General features: G+C 34.8%; 1 long non-coding RNA gene across 1 annotated transcript; it reads left to right on the top strand.

The window, feature by feature from the left end:
* Nucleotides 1-3,137: 3,137 nt before the first annotated feature.
* On the top strand, nucleotides 3,138-7,705 carry LOC121730761. Its single transcript, XR_006036146.1, has 3 exons — nucleotides 3,138-3,223; nucleotides 3,881-3,884; nucleotides 7,679-7,705. It is a non-coding gene; the product is annotated as an uncharacterized LOC121730761 (long non-coding RNA).
* Nucleotides 7,706-15,070: the final 7,365 nt, after the last annotated feature.

The following is a 15,070-nucleotide window of genomic DNA, read 5'->3' as shown; positions in this document are numbered from 1 at the left end:
GGATAGGCGAGCGAACGAAATTTTGTTTGCGAATAAAATATTTGTCGTGTCTTGCTCGAATTTCATACAGAATATTCGTTTTTCACTTTATCCTCCGTGTAAGACGTGGAGGTAATACATTACTTTGCTTGTCAGCTTGTTCGTTTTTTCGATTTAACACCAAATAATAAATATATACTTAGAGGTTTCACTGAACCTATATACACACTTTACAATACATCTTTTTCAAGAAGTGGTTAATTTCAAAATAATGGCCCGTATTAACGCTGGATGCTTTTGACTATTTCATTCGCTTAATTTGTTTCGATAAGTCCGCTATCTACTCGTACAATAGCTTATCCGAAATAATGCGGCTGGAACAAGGCTCGCGTGCACGACGTAGTTAAGAAACAGGAAAACAACCCCTCTGATTAACATTCCACTGCATAATTGTACCTTAAAATTGACCCATTATTTCCAATTTCGACTTCCTCATCGCTAACAAACAACTCTCGTAGCCTTGTAAAGATTAAATTGTTCTGGAGGCTCTCTATGTTGGCTCATATTAAGATGGACCTGATAAGCGTACAGCGGGGCTAAAATGGTCGCTTTGGAGAATCATTTTATGAATCATAATATGATTCAGTTTTTTTTGGTCGCAAAGTGCAAGTCTGCTTGCAATTCATGTCTAGTGATTCGTACTAATTTGACATTTGTCAGTTTGACAGTTTTGACAATTCATTTGCTGAATTGATTGAGAGGAATTGCTAAACCATTTTAGTCCCGCAGTTATTACGTATTGGTCTATGATCATAGTCGATTGTGCGTGCTATAGACACTTTAAAAATCATGGTGGCCCAAATAAAGAGGCCTCTAGACAATGTAAGAAACGAAGCAAAATTATATATTTACTTAAACATAGATCCATATTTCATAACAAAACACAGAGGTACCTTACATCGTGTTTCGTGACAAACTCTCTGACCCAAGAAAAATATATTATCTCATAAAAACCAATATTAAAAGAGAATTATAAACATAATATAGTTCAACTAACGATACCAATCTTGCTGTTACTATTAGGACGTACCATAGCTACGCGGTTGGATTTATTACATTTCCATTGTTATGGTATTGTAACTTCCTAAACCTAATTAAGTTTCTCGAAGCGGAATACAAAGGTTTGGATTTCACCTTTAATTTCCTCTTCGATAATACATAGAATTGTTGTATTAATCACAATATTACACTTTATTTTTCACACTAGTATTTAAAAGATGAAAATTCGTTTATCACTTGGGAACCGTACATTTTCCGGGATATAAAGTTTCCTTTGTTTTTTCCTGGGACTTAGAGTATCTCCATACTACAGCTTCAGTGTTTTTTAGGCGTGAAGAGGTAATAGACAGACAGACAGACACACTTTCGCATTTATAATATATAAGTGAGTAATGAGTATGGATAAATTATTTGGTTACTACTTCGCCCAAAAACTGCTGAACGAAATTTGATCAAATTACGTATACTAGTAGTTTAGTCTTTGTTTCTTTATTAGCTTTTAGTGTTCTTAAATTACAATAGTGCAGTATTCCCGAGAAATAAGTACTGCAATAAGTAAATTTTGCCAAGGGTTTTTGTCCTAGTCATCCTCTTGATGTGAATTATGATGTGATTTAAAAAAGTTGTAATATTATGTAAGGAAAAGTGATATCTAAACCCTTTTGTTCATAAATGAATTTTTGGGAAACGTTTTCTAGATAGTAAATTAATTACATATTTGCTCGCAACTATGGTTAATACCAAGTCCAAAAGGCTGCACAAACGAAATAAAATTGCCTGTTATCCCCGTAAAAGAAATCACAAAGGCCAAAAGAATTCTACAAAGGCAATATTAAAATTCTATCGTTATTTGATAAATACCTTTGGAATATTAATAAGATTCTGATTTGACTGCTCTTTCCAAACTTCTTTTGAATAAAATCGCATTAACACCGGTAATTGTGGATGCCTGGAAGTTTCCAAAAGTGCTGATTTTCACTTACAATGAACGACAAAGACCGCGTTTATACATTTCTTTCCCAAGCGCAAAGGTACGGGAATTACCTCTCTTTGTAATGCTAATTTTAAAACCAAGGAATTCATTTTTTATTCATAAGTTTTTCTGCTCCGAAGCGTGCAGGAGAGCATCCTCGTTTGAAATGAGTTTGGAGTTTTTCTTTTTGTGTTAAATATTTGTAAAGGTATTACCGAATCAAACGTATGATCCTCCTAGTATGTTGTTGAGTACATTATTTTTATTCTCATACCTACCTAGTCTTTTTTTTTATGAAATAAGGAGGCAAACGAGCAAACGCGTCACCTGATGGAAAGCAACTTCCGTCGCCCATGGACACTCGCACCATCAGAAGAGCTGCAGGTGCGTTGCCGGCCTTTTAAGAGGGAATAGGGTAATAGGGGAGGGAAGGGAATAGGGTAGGGGATTGGGCCTCCGGCAAACTCACTCACTCGGCGAAACACATCGTAAGCCCTGTTTCACGCCGGTTTTCTGTGAGAACGTGGTATTTCTCCGGTCGTGCCGAAGCATGGCTCTCCCACGTTGTAGTAGCGATTTGAGAAGAAATTTTATATTTATTGTCTTTGAACTAAGATCTCATCAAAGTATTTGATACTATGTTAATGATAAAAGAAGTGATTTAACTTAAAAAATCTGTCTTAGTGGATGCCTTAATCATAATCAAGACTGATCAAGAGGACGAGTACGCGAATTTTTGGCCTTTTAGAGGTCTCATTGATATAATTATTTATAATCATCTCAATAAGAGAAAGGCTTAGCAATAAACGTCATGAATTATATTCAATAATTGAAATACATTCTTGAACTTCAAGACTCGTATTTCTAAATATTTTTATTCAGAGGGTCTCAAAGGATCTAGCCGTAATTTTCCGTGTGTCTCAAAAAGCGCTGAAATGCTCTAGACTCCAGACTACAGTCTAGGGGGATTTGTTTTAAACCTATAATATTATATTCCTTTACTTTATACACCGTAAGTATTTTGTCTTGCTTAAGTATTTCGTGAGCTTGTTACAAATAAATAATCTCACAGTTACTTCTAACAAGTTTTGTTAACACAAAACTCACATCTTCTTGTAGGTACATAAAATTCTCGTGTCACAATGTTAGTTACCGTACTCCTCCGAAACGACTTTACTGATTTTTACCAAATGTCATATGCAAATTCAGTAGGTCGAGATTCAGTTGGTAGGTTGAGAATCGGCTACTGGCTAGTTTTTATATTGATAAGTGCATTTGTTGAATAAATAATAATAAATTATTACATCACTGAGACTGACGGCGACCATTGTTTGTGCGACGGGATAACGATAGACGTTGTCATACTTATATTTTAGTCACTTCAATAAAATAATATATGGGTGAAATACTTTATATTGCAAAACAACGTTTATCGGGACTCGGGACAGCTAGTTTAATATAAAATATAATGCTGCATGACATGTAATTATTTAAAAATAAAGGAAGGGGAACAACGCTAATTTTGTTTTCTTTATGTTTTTGTGATGGCTGTGAATTGTTACAAGTAATAACTTAAAGTAAAACGTTAGACGAATTAATTAATGTTGCAATATAATTAAGGACTGGCTTTGTTGGCGAGCTTAGATTAAAGCTGTATAGGGGTCAGAATGGCTAAGGATTTTTCTTTGTTCCTTGTAAAGTAGTAATTAAATATTTCACTAGTGTTTTATTTCATCTTTAATAAATTCGTGGTTCAGTTTTTATTATAACATTTTAGAATTATGAAACCGAGCTTATCTCTGGTTTCAAAGAAACGTCATATAAAAATGCACGGTTTTCCAGGAAAAAAATGCAGTATTAGATAATGAGGTACGTACAAATTTTAATTAAAACCATAAAATATAATAAAAATAATAATCTTTATTAACATCAAAAAAAATTACAAGATCCTATGAAGACTCTGACTCCCAAACTAGGCAATGCCTGTATCTTAGGAGTCAGTGATAAATGTATAACAATAATATTATGATTGTTTCGTTTATGAAATGAAAATTATTATTAATAAAGTGAATTAACAATAATTATATCGTTAAAGAACTGTCACGAAATCCTCCGTTAACAAGACACGGGAAAAGTATCATTACGTAGAATATATAGGGCGCTAGCTGAACCCTCTATCACATTCCGAAATACAATTCTCAAATAAGGATGAACATGACAAAACTGTCAATACGCATTACGTCGGAAAAAAACAATAAGTTCGTCGTATTTTCGCACGTCATTCAAGAATGTTGTTTATTCATTTCGCCCCAATAATTTTTATCTATCGTTCAATCTTCCTTTTATTGTGGTCTGTGCGGGTGGAATCGAAATATAAAAAAAAACAATTTATTTCCCCTGCGAGCGGCCGTGTCCCCGGCTAATCCAGTTTGTCCGACCGCACAAGGGTTGAATCGCCAATGAGTCCGAATGTAAAACCGCACACGGAAATGTCGACTATTGATTCCGACAATTTACACTATTAATACGGTATACAGCAGTACCAGTTTAAGGTGATACGGATCCGTCCATATCAAAGTCAAATCGGTTCCCGCGCGATAAACGACTTTAGGCGCAACGGAGTTGCGGGCGTCATCTAGTATAAAACTATATTTGACTTTGATATGGACGGATCCGTATCAAAGTCAAATATAAAAACGCTTGAAATTACCATGATATTATTTATAGATAGACTAGCTGTCCCGGCAAATGTTGTTTTGCCGTATTAAGTATTTCGATTTTCACCCACAATATTATTTTATTGAAGTCACTAAATAAGTATGTCACCATGGCAACGTCCATCGCTATCCCGTCGCACAAACAATGGTCGCCGTCAGTCTCGAATTGTAATAATTTACTATTATTTATTCAACAAATGCATTTATCAATGATATGAAAAGTAGATGTTGTCCGATTCTCAACCCTAGCCGATATGCTCGCTAAGATTCACGAAAATCGGTAAACCATTTCAGAGAAGTTCAAGCACGCCAGGCGCGGTCGCAGCCTGAAATTTTGGGGGGGTCACTCACTAGTCAATACACTATTTTTTTTTCTCTGCGCCCTCGGACGGTTCTGGGTTAACAGCTGTCTAAGGTCGGACACAGTGGCGGTTAGGGGATAGCTAGAAATTTCCTTTTATTACTAGGCAAGATTTTGAGATTTTTCAATTTGACCTTAGATTTTGGGGGGAGGGGCGTGTCATGTGGTAGTGATAGCTGCGTGATAAAATATTTTCTATATGGCATTAATTTTTCTACTTGACAATCATATCGTAGGGATGGGAAATTTTGAAGGGTGTAGGTCACTATAACAATAGTATTATTATTTATTATTATAACTAGTACTTAAGAGACAGGCTAGGCCTAGTTTAAGTACTAGAACATCAAATTATTATATATGTTATTTTTAAGTGTCTTTTCTAAATAAATTCTAAATTATGCCAAATGCTTCTTAAAAATCGCCTTAGCACATAGTGAGGTGCTTATCCTCAAGGTTGTATGAATTCTATAGAGACCTAAAACCAAATAAAGTTTCACCCTGTACAAAAAATGTTATTTACTAAATAGTTATTTAAAAAATCATAGCATTTTCAAGCCACATCATTCGCTTATTAAATGCTTTTCGTAATCTCAGGTATCAGTAGTAAAGTATATCTAGCGCAACAATGTATTATTTGAGAGGATCATAAAATAAGAGCGTGCTCATCATGGCTCAGACCGCTAGACTGGAAGTTATGGGGGATTAGACTTGTGCTCCCATGTGACATCGTCCTTTGCTTCTACATCTTGCCTAAAGCTTCGGCCAAACCTGCGCGACCCAAGTGACTTTGAAGACGTGGGAGAGCACGACACGAATGGGCCGGCTTGACCACGGGCTCACAGAAAACCGGCATGAAATAGCGATTGCGCTGTGTTTCGCCGAGTGAGTGAGTTTACCGGAGGCCCAACCCCCTACCCTTTTCCCTTCCCTACCCTCTCCTATTTCCTTCCCTACCCTCCTCTATTTCTTCCCTACCCTCCTCTATTACCCTATTCCCGCTTAAAAGTCCGGCAACGCACCTGCATCTCTTCTGATGCTGCGAGTGTCCATGGGAGACGGGAGTTGCTTTCCATCAGGTGACCCGTTTGCTCGTTTGCCCCCTTATTTCATTTAAAAAAAAAGCGGGAGCGTCTACCGCGTAGCAGACGCTATCTATTAAACGCGTGCAAGATTAGGGTAGCGTCCGCCGCGCGGTAGACGCTCCCGCTTCGCAGTCGCTTTGGTCGCGCAGGTTTGGCCAATGCTTTAATCGTTCTTTTAAAAACCGGCCCAGTGCGAAAGAATCTTGTGAATATTTTAAGTGTCTTCTTATTATACTTATTGAAGTTAGTAAAAAAGGGCATAATATAAATCACCTTAGTTGTATAGGAGCCACCCTTAAACTTTATTAGTATATTTTGTTGTTATAGCTGCAAAGTTGTTATATTAATAAATAAATATTATTGTTAAGACTTTCAAAATTGTCTTACTATCGCGGTTATTAACATACAACCTTGTAAGAGGCATAAACACAATAAAGACTTAGTAATTATAGGGTCCCGTTTTCCCCTCTATGAAAAAGTTTTCAAAAAGTTGTTAAGTACTTGATAGATTCACAACAATACACATTGATAATTTAATCTTTTTTCAGATCAAATAGGAGAGTGCTTAAAATAGTTGAAAAATTTTGAAAAATGTTGAAGTACCTACAAAAGATACTGATGAACATCCCATCGCTATTAAAAGCCAGCTCTGAAAAACTACATCCTAATGTTACCAAATTGAAAATCGCGTTCTGAGAATCAGATAATTACTAACGTAGTCCAATAATTTTGTCCTTTATTAGGCTTTTTCTAGACATGGCTTGCAATTTCTCTAATTATAGAATTTTAGTTTCTTTTCGAAGTTTCCTTCTAATTAAACTGAAAATTAAAATGATGGTAGGGTATTCTTCTTTCACGTCTTTTGTTAAAACAATTGTGTATTTTTTATGATTTACGCAACGAATAGGTACAGAGAATAATAATTATAGGTCTACCAGAATCTGTTGGCAATTTTTGACAGAAGATTTTCAAAAAATATCCTAGATCATTGGATAAATTTTTATATTTGCATGTTTAACACACAGAATCAGCCGCTATATGGAAAAAAAGGATCAAAATGTTTTATTTCAATTACCCCGGTATTGCTAGAGTCAATTTAGTTTCTCACTTTTTGCCAACAGATTCTGGTAGACCTATACAATCTTTATTCGTTAGATTAACGTTTTAATTACTTAAAACATTATATTCATTAAATTATATTCTGATCTTTGACATTAACCAAATATGAAGAGACAAGTAAATACCGAGAAATAGGCAATGAAATAGGTTATTGATTTCCGATACGTCAACCCCAAAGATGATGGATTATTATTGCAGAATAATAAGGTAATAAGGCAAAGTAGCCTTTGTATTTATTTTCTCCTTGCCAACTTATAATTACCCTTACCGTACACCATAATTAGTCTTTTATCTGTCTTATATATAAAATTCTCGTATCACAATGTTAGTCACCGTACTCCTCCGAAACGGCTTTACTGATTTTAACTAAATTTATATGCATATTCAGTGAGTCTGAGAATCGGCTACTGGGTACTTATTATATTGATGAGTGCATTTGTTGAATAAATAATAGTAAATTATTACAACTCGAGTCTGACGGCGCCCATTGTTTGTGCGACGGGATAGCGATGGACGTTGCCATGGTGACATACTTATTTAGTCACTTCAATAAAATAATACGGGCGAAATACTTTATACGGCAAAGAAACGTTTGCCGGGACAGCTAGTTTTTATATAAAGATTTAAAGTACATAATACAATAACTCCCATACCGGTTCCGATGAGGGTGGCTGGTTTCATTGAAACCTGGCCAGTTGGCACTATTAAACTAGTCCGGCTTATCTCTCATCAATCCAGTGGACGGACGACCGACATAACCGGCGAGAGATTATGCGCAGGACCAACTTTTTACATGTCCAATGCTTATCCGACGTATGGATCATCTTACTTATCAGGTGATCAGCCTGCATTGTCCTAGACGTTCTTATAAGTAACAAGTATACAAGAAGGACGTTTTGTGACGTCAAAAATAATTTCTTGATTAAAGTTGTGAAAACAATTCCTCTAAAACCAATTCAATTTTCTCCACTAGCACTCAGTTGTTCACAAACTCATGAGTGCATATTTGCTCAAGGGGTAGAAAATCCTCCTCGGAGAAAATTGCCTTTGATCGGATTGGATAGCGTCGACTCACTCACTCTGACTCAATTGTCATTTGTTTAGATTTCCGACTTTTTCCCGCGCGGCTTATGGATACGAGACAAATAAAGTTTGATATTCGTAGAACATACGAGCAGTAATTGGAATTATAAGTATTCATTTGATGATTTCTTACCGACTTCCCCATTGCTTGGAGCTCTTGATTCGAACCTAAGCTCTATGCTAAGTACGATTTCGCCAAGGTATTCGATGTAATTCTTACTTAACGTAATATAATCCTATAAGTAAGTGCTAGACTGTTTATATCTAATCATAAAAGTCACTTCATATAAGGATATAATTCATCTTAATTTAAATTACTAATCTCCTCACCTAAGCTAACAAAATTACATCAATGCTGAAATAATGTTGAATTCTCTTGTTTTCGTAAATTTAACTCTGATCTTTTATAGAAAATGTGCGTATGGAAACTCTAAATATTTCTTGTACTTATCTACACCAGAAGCGTATTATTTAGTAACCTACAAAGCACACCAAAAAATATTCATGAAAGTTTGTCTCATCGTACAAATAAGCTAGGCGCACTACTTACCTTGATCCATAACTATATTTTGATAGCGTATCTAAAATACAATATCCTAAATCCTAGAACGCTGAAGAATACACCAAGATAGAGATAAAACGAATGTGAACTGAATATAAAGCACATTACTATCGAATAAAGAATAAATTTCACTTGATCCAAGTTTTATGTAAATATAATAATATAGGTTATGACGGAGAGGCCTTCGGAATATTTCATTATGGTTATTTTAGATAAGAACCTCCAATGAAGCTTATTTAAGAATTCCATTTGTATTTCCGATATAGTGGTCGGGGATTTGAATGATTTACGTTTATATTCCAAATGGCAATTAAATTTCTCACATTAATTTTAAGCATAAGTTTGTTGTTTTATTTTAATTTAAATTTTAAAGGATGATAGAGGTAGAGCTTAAAATGTTAAGAAATATTTCATTAAATTAAAGTTTTCATGAGTGTCTCACGCGCTAGGTATATTAAGGGGGCGACTAACCCTAAAGTGTCGATTTTATAATTCATTTTTATACTTGAAAATAAGCCCCGAATTGTTTCATTTTCTAAAATTAGATACTACATTATATTTCAGGGAATTCGATCTGAGCAAAAACACGAGATCTTAAAATTTTCTCGATAGAAAAAAATCACAAAGATGCATCTAATTCTCACGAATTTTTCATTTATTGCCATAACCGTGCATTGAACTAAGTTAATATTTTAACACATCGTATAAAATTCTATCATTGAGAGATCGACCTAGCGGATTTTTAAAATGTTGTATATTTATCGAGTTATTGAGAAAAAACTAATTTGGCGATGAATCCACGTCGTCCTTATTCACCTGGCATATGAAAGACGGGCGTGAGTGTGAAGAGAGAAGGACGATGTTTGATTTTTGGGGTTAGTCGCCCTCTTAACTTTATGGTCTCACGTCCTTTTTAATCCACTGCCGCACTTATGGCCGGTTTTACATTTCCAATCCAGTCATCCAATTCAGCAGTAGATTGTTACTGGAAAAATGTAAACTGACATTGTAATGCAATTCAGTGCATAATATTAATTACGAATAATAATAACTATAATTAAATGACGATTTCCACATAATACAGTGTCTGTAAAACTATTTATTAAATTATAGTTAAACCATCATCAAAAGTGCGACCATTTTAAAGTAAATCGAGAATTGGGCTTTCCCGAAAACCTAGTGTCATTTATGAATGCTATTACGCGGGCGTATTGCTATAAAGTATAATGTTAGTGCAGTTTCGGAGAGCCCATTTACCTTGTAGTGGCTTTGTGCCTCCAGACGGGTTAAGCATGCAGCGAGGACAATGGCCGAGCGTTTTTAAAACCTCCTTGCAGACTTTGCCGGCACTGAAATAGTCTATCGGCTTTTATATTGCCACTGAAAGGATTTCAATGTACTGTCAATTATGAGTATTGTTCTCGCGAGGTAAATATTGCTACGTTGATTGCAGATTATTATTAGGGTCAATTTATACTAGCGCAGAGTCGAAGCGAATTTCCAAAAACTGAATACAGAAAATTCAACCTTAACTCCAGAGCGTAACGCATACATTACTTTTGCGTGGCCAATCAGCGTTGGTCGGGCGCATCTTATTCATTATTAAAATTATCATTTTTAAATTCTCAGAAGTAATTAAGTGCCTTAGCGCTTTGTAGTTAAGGTTAAATTTGTTATATTCAGTTTTAATAATTCGCTTCGATGCGCTTCGACTCTGCACTAGTATAAATTTACCCTTACTGTATAATGTTGGGGCAAGTAGGGTAGTATAAGATTAGATCTCGTCTCGGTAAGAAAAAAAAACCGGCCAAGTGCGAGTCGGACTCGCGCACCGAGGGTTCCGTACAAAGATCTAAGTATTTGATATGAATTTCAACTTGATAGCTCTACGCGTTCATGAGGAAAAAAGTAATAAGTTTATATTTATTAAAAAATATATATTTTGAATGTAACTAAAAATTTAAGGTTTTCGGAATTTTTCCTTTATGTGTGCTATAAAACGTTGCTTCATGCCAAATTTCAAGATTCTAGGTCGACTGGAAGTACCCTTTAGGTTTTGATTCCCTTGCGAGTACTTGCGAGTTTCAAAATATGCAGCTTAAATTGCTGTTTCTTTTGATTGCGTTGACATAGAAGTTTGATTTTGTTACAACTTAAAGGTATTATAGACCTGAGTATTTGGTATGAATTTCAATTTAATACCTTTACGCGTTTATGAGAAAATGGGTAGTAAGTTTAAAATTATTAAAAAAAAATATATTATGTGATGTAACTAAAAATTTATGGTTTTCGTAATTTTTCCTTTATCTATGCTATAAGACGTTGCTTCGTACCAAATTTCAAGATTCTGAGTTCACGGGAAGCACCCTGTAGGTTTTGATTCCCTTGCAAGTGTCGAAAATTTGCGGCATAAACGGCTGTATCTTTTGATTGCGTTGGCTTAGAAGTTTGATTTTTTCACAGCTTCAAGGGACAGTAGACTTGAGTAATTGATTTAAATTTCAGCTTCATACCTCCACGCGTTCCTGAGAAAAAGGGTCTTGACAGACGGACGGACGGACAGACGGACAACAAAGTGATCCTATAAGGGTTCCGTTTTTTCCTTTTGAGGTACGGAACCCTAAAAAGTAAGATAGATAAGGACAACACTTCTATAATGCTTAAATACACATTGTTTGGATTTTTTATTAACACGGGGCAAAATCTTATATTTTGAGGTCTATATTTTATTTAAATTCATTGTGATAGCAAAGAGCAATAGCATCTTGACTAATAACTATGTAATTCTATTTTTAAAACGCGATGAACAGATAAATTGGTAGCATTATAGTAGATAGCTGCTCGTACTGAGATTTGTTTAGTCATTTAGATTTTTAGTATAGTTTCCTTTTTCAGGAGGCTTGATATCAAAGCTATGACGACTGCAGTTCCAATTTTCGATGTGACTGCTCGTCTGTATTACATTTATTTTTCCAATATTCCCGGAACCCTTATTACATTATTCTTGACTTTTTTCGAATTCAATAAAACTTATAAAAATATAATAATGTTTCAAATGAAATCGTTTTAAATTTCGGACGAATTAATTAGAAATCTTACCTTATACAATCCAATCCAGCGATCCAATTCAGAGCATTCCAGTGCATTCCAGTACCTGTTTAAATTATTATTCCAGTAGCAATCCAGTGCTGGATTGGATCACTGGATTCTAATAATGTGAACCCGCTTTCACTCGTAAGTTACCATATTTCATTAAACAAAATACGGTTTTTACTTACATTCTAATGTAGTATCAATACTCTAGAAACAAATTAGGAATAACATCACATGCCTCATTTCCCTCTGTAAAAGACCTCTAAATTTATAGGACTCTAAATGTAGAATTAAGAGCTTAGATTCCGATATTGGATTCAGTCGCTTAGCGTCGGCACCGCAACTACTATTCAGTTCTAAGGGCCTTATCATATTAGCGATTGGAAAGTGGCTTCGAAGCGGGTCGGATACGCAGCGAATACGTCGCCGACGCACAACGATATTCTGTGCTATGTGCGGGCCTTAATATCATACTAGCGATTGGTAAGCGGCTTCAAAGCGGAACAATTACGCAGCGAATACGTGAACGCGCAACGAGTTAGCAGCATTCGATGCTTTATAAAGTCGCTATAAAGACCCGCAAAATTGCGTATCCGATGTGATGTATTCGCTGCGCGCCCGCTCCGCCCTGAGGCTCGATTTCTATGTGTCTGCGCAAACGAACAGCTTTGCCTTTACACTGTGAGATCACAAACAATAATTCATACAGTTGTATTATTTGACTATTACGATTTATTTGACTTGTGTACCGCCAAACCGGTCGTTCAAGTGGATGCTTAAAAATTTGCCTTAAATTCGCTCGCCAGCCGCTAGTATGGTAACGGCCTAATAGGGTAGCGCACAAGTCCCGCGTTATAAAGTTTTATGGTACATTACCACTGTTTTGTTCGCTATTCTCCGCACAAAAAGGAAAGTTTGTTTTAGTTTGTTAATTTTGTACTTTTTAGGTACAAAAATAGATTTTGAAGAATAATCTCTATTTGAAATAATAGGAACATTGATATTATAAAACCTGCATATAATAATTATTATAGTCCGTTTTTATAAAGCAAAAATCAAACACTAATATCAAAAGCGTTTGTTACATTTTTACACAAAAAATCCTCAACGGACTTTGATAAAACCATGAAGTAGCTAAGGCTAGCTATTTCTTAACTGAAACTGAAAAGTGTTTACGTAAGATACTAACCAGGTTTTACTATTAAACATGCATTAGCAGTTTTGTAGCACAAGTACATAAAATTAAGTTTTAGTATATTATGTTTACACTAAATGATTTGTGAAACTCCGCTAAAATGTAATATTAAATTCTGCCGAAAAATTAATATCTCTCGCATGAAAACTACACGCGTTCATAAAAACGAATGAATGCGGTGTCACATAATATAAATTTAAATGAAATGAAAATACATTTTTGCTAAAGGATCAGGTCATACATCCTGATAACACTCGAATTTCGTCAGCTGCCAAATACGTGACGTATCAATAAAATTCATTGCCGATGTGATACTTTTTTTAAACATTGTACAGGGAAATGCGGGCAACTGAAACGTAGTTTCATTTATCGAGGCCTTTTCGTGAAAAGTACCGTGGTATTTTCGTATCATTTTGATTTGTACACTTATTTTAAATGCGATGTATTCATTTTAAATTTGCAAAACTGACACTATTTCCACGCCTGAGAGGCAGAAATTTTGTACCACAATAAACTTGTACCACCTTGTAACAAATTTCTCGGAAATAAATAAATTCTATTGTATTCTATTCTATTTAAAATTTAAATGAAATAATAATCTTTGAATGTAGGTATGCATATATTTATAAAAAACTTAAGAAGACTTAAGATTCCGGGTGCCATCGCAGTTCTCATACAAACGTAATACCAAGATAATTTCGCATACGAGAATATTTATTATAATATTTTGCAGTGAATCTTTGTACAGGAACCTAGGTAATTATTATCTTAAGGCGAGGATAAACCCCAATTTGTTATTCCGTGACTCCCGGTTTACCTAGTTCCAATATAATAACGAAGTGTTAAAAAATATGAGATATAAAGCACAATATTCAAAATACCTTAAACCATAAACATTTTAATAAAACGTAATACTTTGGCTGTAATTAATTTACAAACTTACCTCCGAAAAAACTCTATTTCATCGAAATATAAGTATTAACTAGGATAATTGTACATTTTATTTGAATAAATTGTTAGTAAATCTATATTAAAAATTCTTTAACCGAACAATTTTGTTTCTTAATATTTATTTCCAAAGATATTAAAAATAAACAGCAAAAATAGAGAAGATCCGCCCGAGAACCTATAGTTTTATGCTAAGCTAAAATGAATCTTATTGCGATGCATATACGCTTGGTCTTTGGTTGTGTACAAGGTTATCGTTTTTGATTGAGATTAATCCCCGCCTTAAGCTGAATAATAACTAAAATATGGTAAATATTCTCGTATGGGAAATTATCTTGGTATTACGTTTGTATGAGAACTGCGATAGCACCCGGACTCTTAAATACCGAATTTGAAATGAAGATGAACACATATAAGAATATTATGTCATAAAATTATTTCATGACTCATCATATTTATCCTAGGTTTTGTAATAAAACTAACATCAGTATGATAGCCAATCCTCAAGACGTCTAGCGTATCTCGCCTCACGATGAGCACATCTGTACAATATGGCTTTGTGTACTACTCACTGGTGAGGTATGACGTATTATATTCCAAAATCTATGCACTGGAGTATATTTCATAACACATCATCAGTATGGCGCGCGACGATTCTAGACGTAATGAGCACTGTCCAATAAACTAGGTAATATTTCTGAACATACAATTTTCAAACGATCTATTCCGAGACCGTCCGATCACAGTCAAGTCTTATATGGACAGTGGACACACCTTAATAAGACCGAATATAACAATTATAAATTAAAATTATGTGTTTCCTTATATGAAACGTTCCTGTATGTCCCAGTTCACATACCTACATAAAACATTGTAATGAACTTCCGTCGCGTATATTT

The sequence above is a fragment of the Aricia agestis genome, chromosome 9, assembly GCF_905147365.1.
Source record: "Aricia agestis chromosome 9, ilAriAges1.1, whole genome shotgun sequence".
Classification (NCBI taxonomy): domain Eukaryota; kingdom Metazoa; phylum Arthropoda; class Insecta; order Lepidoptera; family Lycaenidae; genus Aricia; species Aricia agestis.
The sequence above is the reverse complement of the archived record's forward strand: the minus strand, read 5'-3'. Positions and strand labels throughout refer to the sequence as shown.